Source organism: Schistocerca cancellata, chromosome 2 (assembly GCF_023864275.1).
Source record: "Schistocerca cancellata isolate TAMUIC-IGC-003103 chromosome 2, iqSchCanc2.1, whole genome shotgun sequence".
In the NCBI taxonomy this organism is placed as follows: domain Eukaryota; kingdom Metazoa; phylum Arthropoda; class Insecta; order Orthoptera; family Acrididae; genus Schistocerca; species Schistocerca cancellata.
The window spans coordinates 360,184,463-360,198,659 of record NC_064627.1 but is presented as its reverse complement, the minus strand read 5'-3'; the positions used below and the strand labels follow the sequence as shown (position 1 = coordinate 360,198,659).

Sequence of the window (14,197 nt, the reverse complement as noted above, 5' to 3'; positions counted from 1 at the left end):
ACAAAAAATGTCTCTCGAGGTACTCTAAATTGAGACATTACAACACGGTCATAAAACCAGAGTGCCTTTATGGGGCTGAAACGCTAATTTTAAACAGAAAAAAGGACATTCAAGAAATCCAAAAAAGAGAAAGAAAAGTAATCAGAAAAATTCTAGGTCCAAAATATACTGAAGAAGGAACATACAGGCTAAGAGCAAATAGTGAAATTCAACAATACACCAGCATATATTCGGATATGAAAAAACGCAGATTAAAATTTTATGGGCATATTAAAAGAATGGATGCTACCAGACTAACTAAACAAGTAGTGGAATTCTACGAAAATCGAAGTAAAGCTAAATTTGAGACAATAAAATGGATTGCTGCTATAAAAGAGGACATGAAAGAGGCAGATATAAAACAAGATGAAATTCAAGACAGAAAATTATTTAGGCAAAAAATTCATGACTGGGTAGTTGGTCAAGCTGAAAAACCAAAGAAAACTGGAACCACATGGTCTGATGAAAGGAAAAGAGCTCATTCCGAGAGAATGAAAACAATTTGGGCAGAGAGAAAGTCTAAAAGAAAATAACTGAATGCCCCGTGATTGTACTTCGCGTGGTCCAGTAGGGCCCAAACGTGAATAATAATAATAATAATAATAATCGTTCTAACATCAACTAAAATGTACCCGGAGTTAATAAGCTAAGGTTATGACACGATTCATACGACATTCCTGCTATTTCACACTACTCGCAGTTATACTGATAACTAAACTGATGGATTCCAACTATGTCGTTATTTGACTGTCGGAGTTATCGGTATTCGCTAGCGAAAAATAACTTGGCAGTTATTAATAACGGTTAACGATAACGGTTATCAAAGAATAACTGGAACTGTGATAACGGTTACTCCAGAATAACCGTTTGGCCCACCTCTAGTATGAGGGATGGAAGCTGAGATCGGGGTGGGTTGTGTGGACGAGAGTGTTTGGTACCTGCCTCCCTGGGTGGGGAGTATACCTGAACCTTGCGGATTCCCCTCCTTTGTTCCATATTCTCCTCTCCCTACCATTCACCGCATTTCCCCCAATCAGCTCGACGTTGTGCCACCCACGTAGACTACCTGCAAGCGGCTAGAAGCTCTTCCCTTCCTGTCACCCACCACCAGAAACTCCGTTACCTGAGCGTTGTTACTCAGTTGTTCGTCATTGTGAAACCTTGGTCCTGGCTGAATCTTCTTCTGGCAGTAGGATGTCAGTATTCTGACATGCTTCAATCGTATCTATTGGTCTTTGCATTGGTTTTCCACTTGCAGTTAATAGTATTACCTTTCGAATGCTGAAGCTATTTCGACATCTGTGCAACAGCGAAATATTCATACCGAAACTGCGTCTCTCTTTTTTCATTCCCCACACACATTCCCCTATATCATCTTCAGTCTTCTGTGTGTTATTAAACTGTTTTCCTGCTTTATATAAAAATATGATGTTCTGTGGAGAGTGTCCATGATAGTAAAAACTGTGGTATTTCTTAAGCATTACACACATACGATACTGCTTCTTGATGCAGTATTTCAATATTGTGCACCAGCTCGTGCAATAACACTTAAGCTGATGCAGAAATTGTTTAAACCTACATCAAATAACATGGCTATCAATCATCACTGATGCTTAGGGTTTATAATGGTGGTGCTCCCCGGAGATGCCTGTGATACTGTTGTAATATTCGAAGTGTCATGCGCCGACTATATTTCGTTCGATGTCAAGACTAGCATATGAAAGTGATAGCAATTGAATTTCTACATAACAACAGAAGACAGCACTGACATACGAGGCTAGTTCAATAAGTAATGCCTCACATTTTCTTTTCTCAGAGCATATTTACTGTCAAGATTCAGAATTTGGTGACAATATACATCAACATGTTTTGTCCATGTCCTATTTTTCTACGTAGTCTCCAGCACGTTCTATGGCCGTGCGCTAACATTGTGGAAGAGCATGCATTCCCTGCTGGTAAAAGCTCTTGTCGTGTAGGCGTAGCCATGATTTCACTACATGACTGGCGCTCTCGTCTTCTTGAAATTAGGTTCCCCGTAGAGAATATTGAAGCGGCCGAAAGAGACAGAAGTCAGAGGGTACCAGGTCTGAACTGTAGGGTGGATGAGGAAATGATGTCCAACCCAGTTTGGCGATGTGTTCCCGGGTTCTCAGACTTGGGTAAGGGCGTGCATTATCCTGGTGGAGCAAGAGTTTTGCTGGATTCTTGTCCTTTCGAACACGGTCTGCTCTTAAGTTTATTCAGAGTCTTCACGTATGCTTCTGAATAGATGGTTGAGCCTCTTGGCATCATTCTCGTGGACGTGATGGCGTCACAATCCTAGAGGACTGTCACCATAACTTTTTCGGCAGAGGGGGTTGTCTTGAATTTCTTCTTTTGGGGTGAATGAGGATGATGCCATTCGATTGACTGCCTTTTTGTTTCCGGCGCAAAGTAATACACCCAGCTTTCGTCCCCCGTTATGATCCGTGACAGAAAGTCCTCTCCGTCGGTCTCAGAACGCTCCAACAATTGAGATGAAATTGCCTTTCTTTGAATCTAGGAGTCCGCTGCGAGCAATCGTGGAACCCGTCGTAAGCACCTCTTTGAATACCCGAGAGTGTCGATCATTGCAGACGCACTTCCAATGCTGACCCACAACTGTAGAGCCAATTACCGAGTTGTGATGCACCGGCCGGCACGAATAATGGCATCCGCACGATTCAGAATGTCTGGAGCAGTGGCTGTGACAGGACGTCCCGAGCGTGGCTAGAGCTCTGTTTCCATTTCCTGAGGCTGTGACTTTCTTAACCCATCGCCCAATTGTACTTCTATCAACTGCAGCACCGCCATACACTCCGTACAAACGTTTATGGGTGTTCACCACGGTATCTTTTTCTGCACACAAGAATTCAATAACAGCACTTGGCTTGTAACGTGAGTCGTATGTAGACGCCATTTTGATGTTGTATTAGGGCTCTGCCATCTGCCAGAACGGTTCGAAACTTCACCGGCGCACAGAACAAACATCAAATGTGAAGCTCCTCAATGACGTTTGTCTATGTATATTAATGGGTTAAAAATGTGTGGCATTACTTATTGAACGATCCTCGTAAATTGCTGTGTTCGCAGAACCATTAAATTTGTGACGTTTGGGAAGAGCAAACACTTAAAATACTTCAGTTAGTGGAGTGTAAAATTGTCTTTGTTTCATTTCATATCCTCATCCCACTATCCATTTCATGACTTAGTCACCGCAAGAATTGTGGTATGTTACCAAGGGACTTCGCCGATTTGTTCCCGCGCCCTTCTCCAATCAGAGCTCGCCCTCCGTCTCTAATATCTTCGTGGTAAGTGGGACATTCAGTCCTAACTTTCTTTCTTTTTGTTGCATCGCTCGCCAGATAGTACCATTCGCCTATCATTGTTAGAACGCCTGTTGCATTACGACGCGGCAACACGCATTACAGTGGTGTTATCCGGGTAACGGAACACCAGCTGCCTGTCGTAGGTTAGTTCATGCTTCCGTGCGGCATAGCTTATAATAGGTGAAGGAAAACTATTTCTTTGATCATCACAAAAAAATAATTTGCTTCATTATTCTATCTGTAACTTCTGGTGTGCATTATTTATTTCTTTAGTGTATAATTATGCAACAATAATCTATTATAGCCATACAAGGCCGTACACACGAATAAAATGTTTGACCCGGATTGAGTGGAAAACCTGTTGAATTTCTAATCGCGAATCCTTGATATTGTAGCAGTAGGATATTGCGGATTTTTTTCTTCTCATACAGTGCTAGATTTTTCATTTCTGTGCATTTAAAGCAAGTTATCAATCTTTGCATCACTTTGAAATGTTACCGACATATGACGGCGTATTTCTGTAGGGGGTGTTTTTTTCATACAATGCCGCATTACAGACGACTGCGTCATAAGCAGAAAGTATCTTTTTATAGGATCATCAGTCTTCTGACTGGCTTGATGCGATCCATCACGAATTCCTCTCTGCCAACGTCTCCATCTCCAAGAATTACTTACAAGCAACGTCCTCAATTATTTACTGGATATATTCCTGTTTTCTGCTACAGTTTTTGCCCTATATTGCTCCACATAGCACCAATCAAGTTGTTCCCTAATGCCTTAACAGAACTCCTATTATCTTGTCTCTTCTTCTTGTCAGTGTTTTCCATATATTTCTTTCTTTGTCGGTTCTGATGATAACCTCCTTATTTCTTATATTATCAGTTCATCTAATTTTCAACAGCCTTGGTGCAGCACCACAACTCAAACGCTTGTGTCACCTTCTTTTCCAGTTTTCCTACAGAACGGGATTTGCTGTGATACAATTGCTGTGCCCCAAACGTACGTTCTCAGAAATGTTTTCCCCAAATTAAGGTCTATGTTCGCTAAACATCTCGTGGCCAGGAATGCCGTCATTGCCTGTGCCATTCTGCTTTTTATGTCCTCCTTGCATCGTCCGTCATGTCTTATTTTGATACCTAGGTTGCAGAACTCCTTAACTTCGATTATTTCGTGGTGCTCAATTTTGATGTAAAGTTCATCGTTAATCACATTTCTGCTATTTCTCACTTCTTTCTTATTTCTTTGACTTGCCCTCAGCCTATACTTCATGCCCAATATTACACTCTTTCTTGTCAGAAAACATCATTCACCAGGGTGGCGATTATTGTGGAAAACCTGGAATTCTTTAGAAATTACACTGCACTTAAGAAAAGGCCAAATGCGGAAGGACACGAACACATTTATAGCTTTGTGTATTCATAAAGTAGAGGAACAGTTCGGGTACGATTATTAAAAATGGTTAAAATGGTTCTGAGCACTATGGGACTCAACATCTGAGGTCATCATTCCCCTTGAACGTAGAACTACTTAAACCTAACTAACCTAAGGACATCACACACATCCATGCCCGAGGCAGGATTCGAATATGCGACCGTAGCGGTCGCGCGGTTCCAGACTGGAGCGCCTAGAACCGCTCGGCCACACCGGCGGGCGGTACGATTATCGTTTGATTAGTATGACAATGTACCTTGTGGTAAAGGAGCGCCTGTGAAGCAATGGACTGTGGACAGTAACATTCCTGAAACGGACTGGTCTTTCCAGAGTCCTGACCTGAACCCAATGGAGCACCTTCGGGATGAACTAGAACGTCAACTTCGTTCCAGACAACAGCGTCTAGCATTGACTACCATCTCTGGTTTCGGAGCTTGAGTAAGACTAGGCTGCCATTCCTCCGCAGACATTGAGAAACCCCCTTTAAAATGACCTCCCCGTCAGAGTCTAAGGCTTCAGAACGTCCACTAACTGGTGTCCGGGTATACACTGCTGAAGAAAAAAAAAATAGTACACTTGGAAAGAGGATGTCGCTTTTCATTCGATGACGGCGTATCCCACCTTGGGGATAGCAGATCTACTGATAATGGTTTGAACGTCGTCCGCCAACAGACAGCGTAGTGACATAGCTACCAGAGCGCCATCTGTGTTTACCGTTAACAGGGAATGCTCACAGTACAATGTGGTGCAAATGTGTGAAGCAAGCAGGCAACCATACCTTGGAGACGTGCTTTCTACAGCCAACTGAGCGAGTTTGAAAGGCGTCAAATTGTGGCCTTGCGAGTCTCGGGATGGTCCTTTCAAAGAATTGCCACACAAGTTGATCGCGCTGGGTCAGTTGTGCTACGATGAGTTTCTGGATGTCTACATAGCAGCGACGCCCGCCAGGATCGTCGTATTATAAGGGCAGCAGTGACAGATCGTACAGTTACTACAGCACAGATAAGAGGGCTTCTGAGCCCAGACGTGCCAACATGAACTATTGCGAACGAGTTATTAGCAGTGGGAGTATGGGCACGCACACATCTAGCCGTTCTTCCACGCCACAGCTTTGGCCTGCACTGTTCGACTTGGAAGGTGGACCGACGCGTCGTGGTCTTCAGCGATGAAGGCAGATTCTGCCCGCATGCAAGTGATAGTCCTTTGCGCGTACGACGTAGACCTGGTGAGCGCCGTCTCGTACAGTGCATTCGTCCAACACACACTGGCCCCACGACAGGCGTTATGAACTTGGATGTGTCAAGCTACAACTCCCGTACACTTTTGTTGTTTCTGGAGGGGACGCTAACCAGCGCTCGGTGCGTGCAAAATGTTTTTAGACCTGTTCTTTTGCCGTTCTTGAAACAGCCAGATGAAGTGTTTTTCCAACAGGATAATGCTTACCTACACAAATTGTTCGTGAAACTCAACGTGCTCTGTAGGACGTGCAGCAACACGATCATGGGACTTGTCTCCAGTCGAAAACGTGTGTGATGTGATGGGACGAGAAGTGACTCGTATGAATCGTCAACCAACAACTCTCAGAACTACGTGAACAGTTCGGGCAGGCGTTGCATAAGGTATCCCGGCACAGTATTCTATCGAATGGACGCCACAGTCAGCGCCTGCATTGGCGCCTGTGGAGGCTACACCACGTACTATTACTGGTATTTCAGCATGTGTCGATACCTGGTACTTCAGAATCGCTTGTGCTGTTGATATGTAAATGTAATCATTGCATGTACCTCATATGCACTGTTGCAGCAGTAAGTCTTGTGTGATTTGGAAAACTGTAAAATAGTGCACCAATTTGTTTGCGGCAGTGTATTTGATCAGACAGTGCGCATGACACGTGGGAAGGAAGTGTGGTCATGCGGCGGCACCCTAGCTGGCAAACACCCATCTGGCTTCAAGTTGTCTCGCAGTGAAGACGCAAGGTCAGCCTTTAGGCTCGCACCTACGTCAGCCACGCGCAGCGGCACTCATCTCCGCCCACGGCGGCTCGCGGAACCGGACAGTTTTATAATCGTCTCAGGGTCGGCTGGGAAAGGCCGCAGGAAGCGGATAAGTCAGCTAGTTAAGGTGTGTGTGTCCAGGCAACGGGTTGCGTTTCCCAGCCTTGAAGTTCACGATTATTGGAGCACAAGGTTGCCGCGACAGGACGTCCACTATTATGTTCACTCGATAATGGAAGTGTTGTCGCAGAACGTTGACTCGGCTAAACGTAAATTGGCCACCACTTAATTCTTAATGATATCTTAAAAATACACTGACTGACAGTTGCTAACGAATGTAATCTTTCGCCCCGACTTCTCTATCTGTACATGGAAGAAACAGTTACCGATATAAAAGAAAGGATACCGGAAATAAGATTGCTTGATGACACTGCTACCCTCAGCGAAAGTGGGAAACAACCGCAGGAGCTTTTGAATGGAATTAATAGTCTACTGAGCACACACTGTGGATTGAGAGTAAACCGAAGGAAGACGGGTAAAGTAATGTGGAGTAGTAGAAATGAGATTAACGATTAACTTATCGAAACTGGGAACCACATACTACAAGAAGTGAAGTAATCATGGTATCTTGGAAGCAAAAGAAAACATGACGGACGGAGCTAGGAGGACATCAGAAGCAGACGGCATTCCTGTCCAATAGAAGTTCACTAGTATCAAAAATACGCCTTCAGTTGAGGAAGAAGTTTTTAGAATTTACGTTTGAAGCACAGCGTTGTTTGAAAATGAATAACTGACAGCGTTTGAGACGTGGTGCTACGGAAGATTGTAGAAAATTAAGTGAACTGATAAGGAACGAAGAGGTTCTCTGCAGGATCGTCGAGGACAGGGACGTCGGCAAAACGACGACAAGCAGAAGGGACAGGATGATGAGGCATATGTTACGACATCAGGGAATAACCGTATGGTACTAGAGGAAACTGTAGAGGGCAGCAGCTGTAGAGGAAGACAGAGATTGGGATAAATCCAGCAAATAATTGAGGACACATTGCCAGTAACTCTCGCGGCGTAAATGACGAGTTTGCCCCCTGCTAGCAGGCGAGATAAGTATTGATTGCAAATATCTGGTGTCTGCTCTTTGGGACGTGCCCGAAAGAACAGACTCCAAAGCGAGGACGGCCAATGGTCCCTTTCACTACATCTGTAGTGGGTCTGACGGGAGGCGCGTTGGAATAATCCCTTTAAACTTTCCCCATTGATATAATTCAATGCCCACTGGCAACTAATGCCTTTAATTCCGTTGTATCTTGAAATATTTATAAGTCGTCGGGATCTCGGGTTAATATTCCATTCAGTATCAGGCCGATGGAAGAGCTGGACTACATGACTCCTTGCAGGGAGCCACCGATTTCTGTGGTTACCGGTGAAGGTGGTAGAAATCGCAACAGTAATAAATAACAGACTTAGAAAATACAACAACAGAGATTTTTTTCTGAAGTCAGAACAGAACAATGTACTCTTAACCGAGGAAAGTCTTCAATGGTATAAACACATTCACAAAAAGACATTTAGAATAAGTTCTATTAGCTTAGCTGAGGACACATCGGAGGCAGAATACTGAACCTTGAGAACTAGGCCTACGCAACAAAAGAGGTGTGGCAGATTTCGTTCTCCTGTTGTATCGCGAAATACTCGCGATCTTCAAAAAATGAAAACGACAGCCGAATCCGAGTGCCAGTACTAAATTCTGTTCGAAGTAACGAACAGTTAACCTTTACTGCAGCATGGCGGTGCGTACCTATGCCCAAAACGCGGTCGCCGGCGAGACGGAAGCTGGTGGTCCTTCCAAGACGATATTGCAGAATCGGCTGCTCCAGCGGCAGACTGTATGCAGATTTCGGTTTTTCTACTTGTTGCAAATTATTATTTTAAGGGTTCTTTCCTTTCGTGCCCACGAGCTCTCCACGTCACGTGGCGTTCTTGGGGAGGGGGGGGGGGTTGGGGTTGTATCACAGTGTATTAGAGTAGGGTGCAACTGCTACTCTTAATGAAGAGGTTGGCACACAAGAGGAATTCGAGGCGAGCCGCGTGGAACCAGATGGTGGGGAAAAAGAAAAGAAATAATATTCTTTTTATTTTCTTGCGGCAACCGTCACAGTACGTTTCCGAAATGCAGTAACCAGTTCGACGAGCCAGTGCTAGTCGTCAGACTATCTACAGATTAAGAAAAGGAGATAACAAGAATGATCATTTTATAGATTGTATAATCATTCTTGTCATCTCCTTTTCTTAGTCTGAAGATGACCCCTGGCTCGGACAAACCGGTCACTGAATTTCCAAAAGCTGTTATGAATGTTGTGGTAAGAAAATAAACGTAGATAATTAGTCACACAACTTCTATAGATCATACTGAGCATATATAACTTTCCCAATAACAAGATCGGTGCAATAGTATCTTCGTACCAAAGATGTTTCTACGTAGAATCAGTTAACAGAGCAGACTTTACTAGGCCAGATGGGATATCTGTAGGGTTTTCTACAGATTGCGCTAAAGGACTTTCCTCACTTGTAGCAACAGAGTTGCATAGTCGTTGAAACAACGAAGCATTCAAAGAATAGGAAAAAGGGCGCAGTACGTTCTCGTTTCAAAGAACACTCGTCAGACAGTTGCGCCTGAGTACATGCATGCATCTCTTTAAAGGCTTTCGTTTCATTATGCAACCGATTAATTCCCTCATTCCCACTTTCCGCCTTGTGCAGCAATACGCTCTCCCCGCATTCCAGACATTCGGGAGTGCTTAAATATCCCACCGAAGACCATTTCCCGGCTGCTGCTCTTAAGAGTTACAGCGCCTGCGCACTTATCCGTACATTTACCGACATTGCAAGGCATTGATCTCTACACCGACATCCGTTGCCATCCTCCTCTTGAACATGCTCAAGCGTTAAATTCTATCGATAAAACGATTAAAAAATCCATCTAATTCGAGCGCCACTGCGTACTAGCAAATTTTCAACTACCGAAGCCTTACTTGATCGTTTATTGTACCTGGTTTACCTTGTGACTAGTTGTATCTGGATCACAATAATCGAGTGACTGGCAGCTAGTTGTGTAAAAGACAGCTACCATAGCAGTAACAAATCAGAGAACAAGTTTGGCCAGACCTTCTATTCTATTCACTGTTTTAACATCCCAGGTGCCAGTTGGCAGATAGTTGCAGCCGATGTTTGCTGCCGGTAATGCAACAATCTTGATCCGTTTTCGCTTGTTGCATTGTTTCCTTGTGCGGCGTGTTTATTTTGCGTTACAGAACTCCTGAACTATTAGTCGACCACAATATTATTGCACCTGGGAGTGAGGGGGCTTTAGTCGGCTTATCGGGAGTTTTTATCGTGATACTTCACGAGGACACGCTGAACCACTTGACAGAATATGCACAACTGTCGTGAAATCATTCGCAACGCGATGTGTTTTCCTGAGTCACCAATGTACATGTTTACTGCAACGTCACCGGATCTTTCAGATAAAGGCCGTGGTAGCCAAGTGCAATAATATCGTGATCGGTTTTATACTGGTGTGCTAAACGTAAGGATAGAACTAATATTAGCTTGACGTGTCAGTGCCAAAAAGCACAGATCGATGAATGTTCCGCCATACTCAGAACTGCTACAGTAAAATACAGAAGCTAGCTTGTGAATGTTTGTTGAAACCCCATAGCAGTTGCAGCCGCAACCATATTGTGTGCGGAGACACACGTGAACGGACAAAATCGCAACCCCCCCCCCATACTCGGCTGTTAATTGATGTTTTGTTTTGATCGAGTTATAGTGATGGAAGCATTCCGTTTCCCCGAGGCGATGCGACATCTTTCTGCGTTCTGTGTTAAAAAGCTCCGTGCTGGCTCTCGTATTATGACGTTCTTAGATAATACAAATCTCCTTCATCATAACCAACATGGATTCCGCAAACAGAGATCATGTGAAACTCAGCTCGCCCTATTTGCCCAAGAAATTCACAGTGCCGTAGACACTGGCGAGCAGATTGATGCCGTATTCCTGGACTTCAGGAAGGCATTTGATACGGTTCCGCACTTACGTTTAGTGAAAAAAATACGAGCTTACGGAATATCGGACCAGGTTTGTGATTGGATTCAGGATTTCCTAGAAGAAAGAACACATGTCATTCTTAACGGTTCAAAATCTGCAGATGTAGAGGTAATTTCGGGAGTACCGCAAGGAAGCGTGATAGGACCTTTATTGTTTACAATATACATAAATGACTTAGTTGACAAGCTCCGTGAGGCTATTTGCAGATGACACGGTTGTCTACAAGAAAGTAGCAACATCAGAAGACTCGTACGTACTCCAGGAAGACCTGCAGAGGATTAATGCATGGTGCGACAGCTGGCAGCTTTCCCTAAACGTAGATAAATGTAATACAATGCGCATACATAGGGGCAGAAATCCATTCCAGTACGATTATGCCATAGGTGGTAAATCATTGGAAGCGGTAACGACCGTAAAATACTTAGGAGTTACTATCCGGAGCGATCTGAAGTGGAATGATCACATAAAACAAATAGTGGGAAAAGCAGGCGCCAGGTTGAGATTCATAGGAAGAATTCTAAGAAAATGTGACTCATCGACGAAAGAAGTAGCTTACAAAACGCTTGTTCGTCCGATTCTTGAGTATTGCTCATCAGTATGGGACCCTTACCAGGTTGGATTAATAGAAGAGATAGACATGATCCTGCGAAAAGCAGCGCGATTCGTCATGGGGACATTTAGTCAGCGCGAGAGCGTTACGGAGATGCTGAACAAGCTCCAGTGGCGGACACTTCAAGAAAGGCGTTACGCAATACGGAGAGGTTTATTATCGAAATTACGAGAGAGCACATTCCGGGAAGAGATGGGCAACATATTACTACCGCCCACATATATCTTGCGTAATGATCACAACGAAAAGATCCGAGAAATTAGAGCAAATACGGAGACTTACAAGCAGTCGTTCTTCCCACGCACAATTCGTGAATGGAACAGGGAAGGGGGGATCAGATAGTGGTACAATAAGTACCCTCCGCCACACACCGTAAGGTGGCTCGCGGAGTGTAGATGTAGATGTAGATTGTTGGGCAAGGGCGCTGTGCATGATGAGTGGCTGCTTGAGGCAGGTCTGGAACAATAGGAAGCGTTCAGAGCCAGCCAGCCAGCCTGCCTGCCAGCCTCCGGCGCACTTGACCTGGAAAGCAGCTGCGACCACTTGTTGCTGGCGGCTGTCCCCCGCCGCGAGCAACTGGCACGCCCTCTGGGGAGGCCCAGGCCATTGTTCACGTCGGCGCCTGACCGCTGCCAAGTCTGCCGACTGCTTGAACTCGGAACCAGTCGCGGAGGATCCAAGGGGAGTGATAGGCTGCCATCCAGCTCCCCCAACCCCTCAATCTCGGTAGTAGAACCGTTTCTATTTTGGCATATATTAGTTTCCAAATTTTATAGCGAACTTCAGGAGAACAAAGAAGCACGAAAACTAAATAGTGGGAAAGAAGTGTAGAGCTTAGAAGCTAGTTTTAACACAGGAAACTTTCCAGCTGGTTCCATGAGGAACAGCACCAACACGACCCCTCATTTACACGGTCTTGTGGTCGTGGTTTGCAGACCACTGCTCACAATCGCAGTACATGTAAATCGAAGGCGGAGGGAGAGAAAGGAAAGGAAAGGGTCTATTGATGTCAGCTGCTCCAGGACCTCATGCGGAATCGGCGACGAGTGAAAATGTATTCCAGATAGGCATTCTAACCCGGAATCTCCTGATTAGTAGGCATTTGCGCTAACCACTGCGTCACCCGGACACAGTATTTATCGCAATTGAGCGGAGTATCTCGGCACTGCCGGCCGGGGTGACCGAGCGGTTCTAGGCGCGTCAGTCTGTAACCGCCCGACCGCTACGGTTGCAGGTTCGAATCCTGCCTGGGGCATGGATGTGTGTGGTGTTCTTAGGTTAGTTATGTTTAAGTAGTTCTAAGTTCTAGGGGACTGATGACCTCAGAAGTTAAGTCCCATAGTGCTCAGTGCCATTTGAACTATTTTTTTATTTCGGCACGCCTCTCGGCCGACTCACATTCCCACCTAGCACCAGCTATCCGCAGTCTCCGTGCATATCCTCCGCAGGAAGTCGAATGTACTTGTGCATCCGCATTGTAGGTGGTGGATTCAATGCCCATCGAGGCTAATCAGTTATATGTATGTGTAATGGCTGTTGCGTTTGCGATACACACTGTGTCCCGATGGCGAAGTGGTTATCGTAACTGTCTAGTAAGCAGGAAATCCTGGGTTCGAATCCTGGTCCGGCACGCATTTTCACTCGTCGCCGCTGATTCCGCATAACGTCCCTATGCAGCTGAATCAATAGCCCTTTCCTTTCCATCCTCCACCTTTTATTTACACGGTATGTGTCATCACAGCTGTGGATCACTCGTGCGGACATGTTCGAGGAGGAGGAGGAGGAGGAGATTAGTGTTTAACGTCCCGTCGACAACGAGGTCATTAGAGACGGAGCGCAAGCTCGGGTAAGGGAAGGATGGGGAAGGAAATCGGCCGTGCCCTTTCAAAGGAACCATCCCGGAATTTGCCTGAAGCGATTTAGGGAAATCACGGAAAACCTAAATCAGGATGGCCGGAGACGGGATTGAACCGTCGTCCTCCCGAATGCGAGTCCAGTGTGCTAACCACTGCGCCACCTCGCTCGGTGACATGTTCGAAAGAACAGACAGTGCGCGTTCATATAATTGATTCCCCTCGATGGGCAATGCATCCACACCTTCAGTGCGGTGCACAATTACGTCCGACCCCCTGCGGGAATCTCAAAGTAGCGAGCACGGAGGACATGGACGAGGACTACATATTAATGCGAAACACTTGTAATAATTTTACCCCGGCGTTTTCACATTTTATTATTATTGTAATTTTGCTTGTCACAAAATGATGCATTATTGCTTATCAGAATATACTGAGTATACTTGAGATAGGACCGAACTTGATTCTGTTATCTATGAGGCGGAACTATGGGCCTCATGGAAGAAGGGTGACCCGGCTCAGTCACGCAATTTGACTCTTAGTCCGATCACAAGGGGTGGCCATTAATGGCACGCGTTGATCACGTAGGCTGACGTGAGGATCAATGAACTATACTTGACGGGATGTATCTGGAACATCTTAGATAATTAGAAAGTTAGTAGACAGGAATACAATTAAATACTTAGCGTTAATTCAGTTTCAGCGGTGAACGACGATCTTGACTTTGTACAATAATATTTACAAGTGCAATTATAGACTGAATTGCGAATAATTCTTTGCAATTCTGATTGTTTCACACAGCGGTCTAAGACGCTAGAG

General features: G+C 45.0%; 1 protein-coding gene across 1 annotated transcript in view; it reads left to right on the top strand.

The window, feature by feature from the left end:
* LOC126161749 (Y+L amino acid transporter 2) overlaps positions 1 to 14,197 on the top strand; it is a 333,823-nt gene that overhangs the window by 213,366 nt on the left and 106,260 nt on the right. The window lies entirely within an intron of this gene.